General features: G+C 46.2%; 1 pseudogene; it reads left to right on the top strand.

Moving 5' to 3' along the window:
* Nucleotides 1-3,073: 3,073 nt before the first annotated feature.
* LOC112398761 (40S ribosomal protein S10 pseudogene) lies at nt 3,074-3,628 on the top strand (annotated as a pseudogene).
* The last annotated feature ends 4,697 nt before the right edge of the window (nt 3,629-8,325 follow it).

Raw genomic sequence — 8,325 nt, forward strand, 5'->3', positions numbered from 1 at the left:
CAGCAGAAACTAACACACCATTGTAAAGCAAATATACTCCAATAAAGATGTTAAAAAAAAAAAAGATTGTTCCTATTAGTGCCTACTGTGAGCAATCATACAGACTTTAGAATGTACACACTGGGTTCTGATTAGCTGTTCCCCATCTTTCCAGTCATCAATCAGATGGAGCAGTCTGATTAAATGACTGGCTTGGCCTGACGACGCTGAGGGTGTTCTTCTTTTTTTAATTAATTAATTAATTTTATTTTTATTTTTGTCTGCATTGCATCTTCATTGCTGCTTGCAGGCTTTCTCTAGTTGCGGCGAACGGGGGCTACTCTTCGCTGCGGTGCGCGTGCTTCTCACTGTGGTGGCTTCTCTTGTTGTGGAGCACGGGCTCTAGGCGCACGGGCTTCAGTAGTTGTGGCACGTAGGCTCAGTAGTTGTGGCTTGCAGGCTCTAGAGCACAGGCTCAGTAGTTGTGGCACACAGGCTTAGTTGCTCTGCGGCATGTGGGATCTTCCTGGACCGGGGCTTGAACCCGTGTATCCTGCATTGGCAGGCGGATTCTTAACCACTGCACCACCAGGGAAGTCCGCTGAGGGTGTTCTTGAAGGTGAGATTTATTTATTCATTTCTAAAGTCTGTATTCATAAACTAGGGATAGATGTTCTAGGAATTCTATTGGTGGAAAAATCAGTTTACAAAACAACTTGTATGTTCTCATTTAGGAAAATTTGAAACATGCACTGGCAGCTCCAGAATTTCTATATAGAATTTCTATATAGGTGGGCTGGATAGCAATCTGATTGGAAGAGAGTTGGGGGTGAGCATAAAGTTTTGACATTTCATTTTTATACCACTTTAATATAATTGAAAAAACTCCCAATGGGCCATATCAAAGAATTACTTGGAGGGAAGCTGATGAAGATGGTGTGGGAACTTTAAGGCCCCATACTCCCAGATACTCCTTGGCCCTGACAGTGCCTATATTAAGTGTATCTATAAATACACAGAGAGAGGGCTGGAAGCATAGACACCAAAATGAATGGGAGTTATAAATGGAAAGTGGAACTTGGGGAAATGTTTACCCTCTTCTTTGTATCTTTCTGTATTGTTTGAATGTTTTGCACTAAATATATATTATTTCCCCCAAAACCAATGAAGTTATTTTGCACAAAGAAAAGAAAAAGAATCCTACTGACCTCTACTTTTTCCCACATCTTATTTTTTTAATTAATTGATTTATTAATTTATTTTGGCTGCGTTGGGTCTTCACTGCTGTATGCGGGCTTTCTCTAGTTGCGGTGAGCGAGGGCTACTCTTCTTCATTGTGGTGCGCGGGCTTCTCATCGCGGTGGCGTCTCTTGTTGCGGAGCATGGACTCTAGGTGCGTGGGCTTCAGTAGTTGTGGCTCCTGGGCTCTAGAGCACAGGCTCAGTAGTTGTGGCGCACGGGCTTAGTTGCTCCACCGCGTGTGGGATCTTCCTGGACCAGGGCTCGAACCCGTGTCCCCTACTTTGGCAGGCGGATTCTTAACCACTGCGCCACCGGGGAAGTCCCCCCACACCTTATTTTAATCATCTAACTGGTGCCCCTAAATTCCCAAATTTCGGTTCTTCCACAACGTCTTACCCACTTTTTAGCTTCAGTCAGTCTCTGAAAACAACCAAGTGTAAAAGAAACAACATGGGTATAAAAAAGAGCCCTGGGGACTTCCCTGGTGGTCCAGTGGTTAAGACTCCATGCTTTCACTGATGGGCCCGGGGTTCAAGCCCTGGTTAGGGAATTAAGATCACACAAGCCTTGAGAGACAGCCAGAAAGAAGAAAAAAAAAAAAAGAGCCCTGCTCTGTCGCGTAAGATTCCAGTTCCAGCCCTTCTCTTCTCTGTAGGACCTCAGCCTCCAATATGCAAAGGGAAGGATTGGGATAAGTAGGGGTTAGAAACTCAAATGCCTAGAGGAGCCAGGGAGGGACAAATGACAGGAACAAATGGGGCTGTGCTGGACTGGAGGAGCCCACCCACCACCCTCAAGGAAGCATCGCTGCAGGTCCGAGGTTGCCAGGCTTTCCTATGTATCCAGGCACTGGAAGTCGGGTTTTTATATGGAATCTCCTGATTTTTGAATATTAGCAGATGCACTTTAAAACGTTTTGTGAATTCCTTGCAGGCCAAATTAACCTCACCTATGAATCCCTCTGGCACATGGTGAGCTGACCCTGGCTCAGATGCTCTTTAAGGCAGGGGTCCTCAACCCCCGGGCCGCGGACCGGTACCTGTTAGGAACCCGGCCACACAGCAGGAGGTGAGAGGCGGGGGAGCGAGCAAAGCTTCATCTGCCGCTCCCCGTTGCTCCCCATCGGTCTTACTGCCTGAACCATCGCTCGTATCACCGTCGGAACCATCTCCCACACACACCCGGGACTGTGGAAAAACTGTCTTCCACGAAACCTGTCTCTGGTGCCAAAAAACTGGGGACTGCTGCTTTAAGGCCCACTGTTTCACGCTCCCGTAATCCACTCAGGCGCCACCTAGTGACGGCGACTGTCACAGCTCCCAAGAAGGCAGAGCAGGAAAAGGACTTTCATTTTTTTGGCCTCGCTTGGTGTAGCATGCGGGATCCCAGTTCCCCCACCCCGAACCCCAACCAGGAATCACACCCACGCCCCCTGCAGCGGAAGTGCGGAACCTTAACCACTGGATCACCAGGGAATTCCTGAAAAGGACTTTTTAAATAGATCGATTAGGAGGTAATTTATTTGTATGCCCCCAAAATTAATTTTCTAAATGACTTCCTAAATGGCCTCTCAGGTGTAATTAGAATATAACCAGATAGATCAAAATCATACACGATTTACTCACAGCTAATTGGGAACATAGGATTATGCAAGTGAATAACATTTATTACTTGTTACATTCCAGGCGCTGTTCTGCTTTAAAGTATTATTTCATCTAATCCTCACCATAATCCTATGAATTAAGTACTATTACTACCCTGATTTTATCAGATGGAGAAACTGATGCCCAGAAAGATCCTGTAACTTGTAACAAAGTCACACAACCGATACCCCTTCCTTTCCAGCTCCGACCCCGGACACAGCAGCCGTCGCGATGTTGATGCCCAAGAGGAACCGGATTGCCATTTATGAACTCCTTTTTAAGGAGGGAGTGATGGTGGCCAAGAAGGACGTCCACATGCCTAAGCACCCCGAGCTGGCAGACAAGAATGTGCCCCATCTTCACGTCATGAAGGCCATGCAGTCTCTCAAATCATGAGGGTACATGAAGGAACAGTTTGCCTGAAGACATTTCTACTGGTACCTAACCAACGAGGGTATCCATTATCTCCGGGATTACCTCCACCTGCCCCCGAGATCGTGCCTGCTAACCTGCGCCACAGTCGTCCTGAGACTGGCAGGCCACGGCCCAAAGGTCTGGAGGGAGAGTGACCTGCAAGACTCACAAGAGGGGAAGGCGACAGAGTCACCTACAGATGAAGCGCTGTGCCCTCTGGTGCCGACAAGAAAGCCGAGGCCGGGGCTGGATCAGCAACTAAATTCCAGTTTAGAGGCAGATTTGGTCGTGGACGTACGTGGTCAGCCACCTCAGTAAAGTCTGGAAGAGATTGTTTTGTGTTGAATTAACGTGTAGCCAGAAAAGATTAAAAAAAAAAGTCACACAGCCACTTAGTAGTGGAGCTGGGATTGGAACCCAGGCAGCCTTAGTCAAGAGGGTATGCTCTCCTAGATAGAAGCTAGATTAAGGCATCATGGTTGTAATAGTCACTTCAGTTGCAAATGACAAAAAGTAAAGCAAAAACAAGGCAGGGTTAGAGTTTCTGGATGTAGAAATACCTGGAGTCCAAACAGCGGCATCTCTCCCCTCTGTCCCCCACTAGGTTCTGCCTTCTTCTGGTTTGTCTAATCTCAAGAAGGCACAGGACAAACATGGTACCTTCTGGCACCACAAAGCAATAGGAAAAGAGCAGTTGTTTAGTGAAAGGTCCTGAAAAAAAAGGCTCACGTTTTAGAGAAAAAAAAACTGGATCCCTACCTAACACCACGCACAAAAGTGAGCTCCAGACAGATTAAAGACCTACATGGGAAGATAAACATATAAATTTAAAATGAGAAAATGTGAGAGACTGTCTATGTTGAGAAGGACTACAGTGAAACTCAAAAGCACACGCCATGGGCTTCCCTGGTGGCGCAGTGGTTGAGAGTCCGCCTGCCGATGCAGGGGACACGGGTTCGTGCCCCGGTCCGGGAAGATCCCACATGCCGCGGAGTGGCTGGGCCCGTGAGCCATGGCCACTGAGCCTGCGCGTCTGGAGCCTGTGCTCCACAACAGGAGAGGCCACAACAGTGAGAGGCCCGCATACCACCACCAAAAAAAGAAAAGCACATGCCATAGGAAAAAATTGATGAAACTGATGACCTATTTGTGTTCAATGAAGAACACTATGGAAAAAGTTAACAAATAACAAAGATAAGAGAAGACAGTTGTAATGTCTAAAACTGATAGCTGACTAATATCTAGGATGTAAAAGAGACTCTTGCAAATCAACCAGAAGGAACCCCATGGGAAAATGAGTAATTAATAGGAGACAAAGCAAAAAGGCCTATGCTGGGATGCTCAAACTCTAGTAACTAGAGAAACACAAAAGGAAACAGCATTGAGAGTTCACTTTACACTTTTTAGACCAGCAAAAATTAGAAAGATGGATAATGCCACGTGTTGGCTGGGATTAGGGGCATAGGGTCCTGCAGGCCCTGCGGGCAGGAGTGGTGCAGATGTTCTGAAGAGCAATCGGGCATTTCTTAGTGACATAAGAATATACACACCCTGGGCCACAGAATATATCCCTGGTTATATGTCCCAAAGGATTTTTCATCTTGGCCCATATGGAAACCAGGATGAGAGCGTTTATCATAGTATAGTTTGTGTTGACAGACAATTGGACACAATCTAAGTATTCATGCTGTGGGAGTGGAAACAAAAAACACAGCGGAGCCCCACACAGCTGCCCCCGGAGCAGAAAGAAAGAGAGACTCAGGGCAGGTGAGGCAAGGTGCAGTCAGGCTACACTTGCTCTCAGCAAGTGCCTGCAGCAACCTCTGGAAGAAGAGATGGGTGGGGAGGGGAAAACCGGGGCAGCCACTGCCTGGGGTTGCCAGACTTAGCAAATTGAGATGAACTTGTTTTCACCCCGAGAATGTACTCAGAGTTATGGATTTTCAAGGCTTTTATTTTTTATAAAAAGCACCAAGGAGCTTTTTCCCCCTGCATGTACAAACCCCCGCAGAGAGAGCAATGATGTGTTTTATCTGCACAGAGGCTCCCACTTGGACAAACTCCCCAAGGCAGCGGTGAATTCCCAGGATGCAACGCCCCTGGAGCAAGGTCCTGGCTCCATAAACCAAGACATAAGCGTCTGATGACTGTCTGTGATGATCTCGCTCTTCAGTGACATTGGGTTCTACCCTCCTTGTGTTTCTGGATATTTTGATGAAAAGCATGAACTTGCCTGAGTTTGAATCGGCCCCACCCCTTACTAGCTGTGACCTCTCTGTGCCTGAGACTTCAAGTCTCTAAGACAGAGATCAAAACACAACCTACATCATAGGTTTTTGGTAAAGAGTCATGAGTTGGTTCTGTAAAGTATTTAAACTGCCAGGCACAGGGTAACGGGTATAAAAAAAATACTGGCCATTATTATCAAGGTCACTTGGGATTTCTGATTCTTGGTCCAGATTAACCCAGATCTGTTTTATATCCACCAACACCACCTACCTCTGGTAATAACCTAGTTCTATGTTACACACATGCACAATCCAGTCCAGCCACCCTCCTTGGATGAGAGGGAAAACTGTGTGCGTCCAGCTCCTGGGGATTTAACAAAGCCAGAACCTGTTGCCTTTTTCAAATATCCCACAGGGCAACATATAATAAATACTAGTATTAATATTATTCCTTTTTTTACAAATGGGGAAACTGATGAACCAAAGAATGATATAAATAATGAAACTCAAAGCATTCTCTGACATAAATTGTACCAATGTTTTCTTAGGTCAGTCTCCCAAGGCAATAGAAATAAAAACAAAAATAAACAAATGGGACCTAATCAAACTTACAAGCTTTTGCACAGCAAAGGAAACCATAAACAAAACAAAAAGACAACCTACAGAATGGGAGAAAACATCTGCAAACAATGCAACTGACAAGAGCTTAATTTCCAAAATATACAAATAGCTCATACAACTCAACACCAAAATCAAACAACCCAATCAAAAAAATGAGCAGAACGGTGCTGGCCAGAGGCCTCTGGCTGGCCATCTGTCCTCACAGCACTGGCTATTGTGGACAGAAATGTGGGAGAGCTTTCCCTGGCTCTCTGCGTTTGATTCATCCTGGACTTGGAGCCCTTGGGTGTTCTGTACAGTAAGTTGTGCTGTGGGCTGCCTGGCGCTCTGGACTGTGGTGTGAGGCCAGAGAGAATGGGGTTCAAGAGCCACCTGGTTTTTCTTCTGTGATGCCGACCTCGCCTTACTCCCTGGCCGTCATCTCTTGGGGCTCCCACATGCTGGGGGTTAAGGGAAGGTCCCCAAGGGGTGCAGAGCTCCATGGAGACGCCCGGTGGGGGCAGAGGCTACGCCTCATCAAAGGGCAGCAAGCGAAGTTTGCCTTTTCCTGAAATGCTGTTGTGAATAAAGAGATTGATCCCTGACAAAAAAAAAAAAAAAAAAAAAAAATGGGCAGAAGACCTAAACAGACATTTCTCCAAAGAAGACATATAGGCAGTGTCATGTGTCAATAGGCACATGAAAAGATGCTCCATGTCACTAATTATTAGAGAAATGCAAATCAAAACTACAATGAGGTATCATCTCACACCAGTCAGAATGGCCATCATTAAAAAGTCTACAGGGACTTCTCCGCTGGCGCAGTGGTTAAGAATCCACCTGGGGCTTCCCTGGTGGTGCAGTGGTTGAGAGTCTGCCTGCTGATGCAGGGGACACGGGTTAGTGCCCCGGTCCGGGAAGATCCCACATGCCGCGGAGGCCGCTGAGCCTGCGCGTCCGGAGCCTGTGCTCCACAATGGGAGAGGCCCCAACAGTGAGAGGCCCGCCTACCGCAAAAAAAAAAAAAGAAAAAACCACCTGCCAATGCAGGGGACATGGGTTCGAGCCTTGGTCCGGGAAGACCCCACATGCTGTAGAGCAACTAAGCCCATGCGCCACAACTACTGAGCCTGTGCTCTAGAGCCTGTGCCCCGCAACCGTAATGAGAAGCACACGCACCGCAACAAAGCCCGCTGAAGCTGAAGCCCGCTTGCTGCAACTAGAGAAAGCCTGCATGCAGCAACAAAGACCCAACGCAGCCAAAAATAAATAAATAAATAAATCTATTTTTTTTTAAGTCTACAAATAATAAATGCTGGAGAGGATGTGGAGAGAAGGGAACCCTCCTACACTGTTGGTGGGAATGTAAGTTGGTGCAGCCACTATGGAGAACAGTATGGAGGTTCCTCAGAAAACTAGAGTTACCATATGACCCAGCAATCCCACGATATATATAATCTTGGGCATTTATCCAGACAAAACTATAATTCAAAAAGATACATGCACCCCTATGTTCATAGCAGCACTATTTGCAATAGCCAACACATGGAAACAAACTAAACGTCCATTGACAGATGAATGGATAAAGAAGATGTGGTACATATATACAATGGAATACTACTCAGCCATAAAAAAGAACAAAGTAATGCCATTTGCAGCATCGTGGATGCAAGTAGAGATTATCATACTAAGTTAAGTAAGTCAGAAAGAGAAAGACAAGTGCCATATGATATCACTTATAGGTGGAATCTAAAATATGACACTAATGAACCTATCTATGAAGCAGAAACAGACTCACAGACATAGAGGACAGACTTGTGGTTGCCAAGGGGGAGGAGGGTAAGGGAAGGATGGACTGGGAGTTTGGGCTTAGCAGATGCAAACTATTATATATAGAATTGATAGACAACAAGGTCCTACTGTAAAACAGTAATGAAACTCACACCACTCATTCCCAGGAGGTGAGATTTAAACCCAGATATTTTGATGCTACAGACACTCCCTTACCATCCTTCTAGAGCTGGAGCTCTCCTGCCTGCATTTCTGTCCCTCCCAGGGCTCTGCTCTCTAAGGCAGCACAGGAGGTGAACATATCCTCAGGCCTTTGCCTTTTAATTGGCAACACCTGGAGCTACAAAGCCCTTCAAAGCCCAGACAGGCTGAGGCTACACTGATGAAATTAGTAGGCAGTGGTATTAGGATTTTAGGATTGAGCATCC

Source organism: Neophocaena asiaeorientalis, unplaced genomic scaffold (genome assembly GCF_003031525.2).
Source record: "Neophocaena asiaeorientalis asiaeorientalis breed wild unplaced genomic scaffold, Neophocaena_asiaeorientalis_V1.1 scaffold332, whole genome shotgun sequence".
In the NCBI taxonomy this organism is placed as follows: domain Eukaryota; kingdom Metazoa; phylum Chordata; class Mammalia; order Artiodactyla; family Phocoenidae; genus Neophocaena; species Neophocaena asiaeorientalis.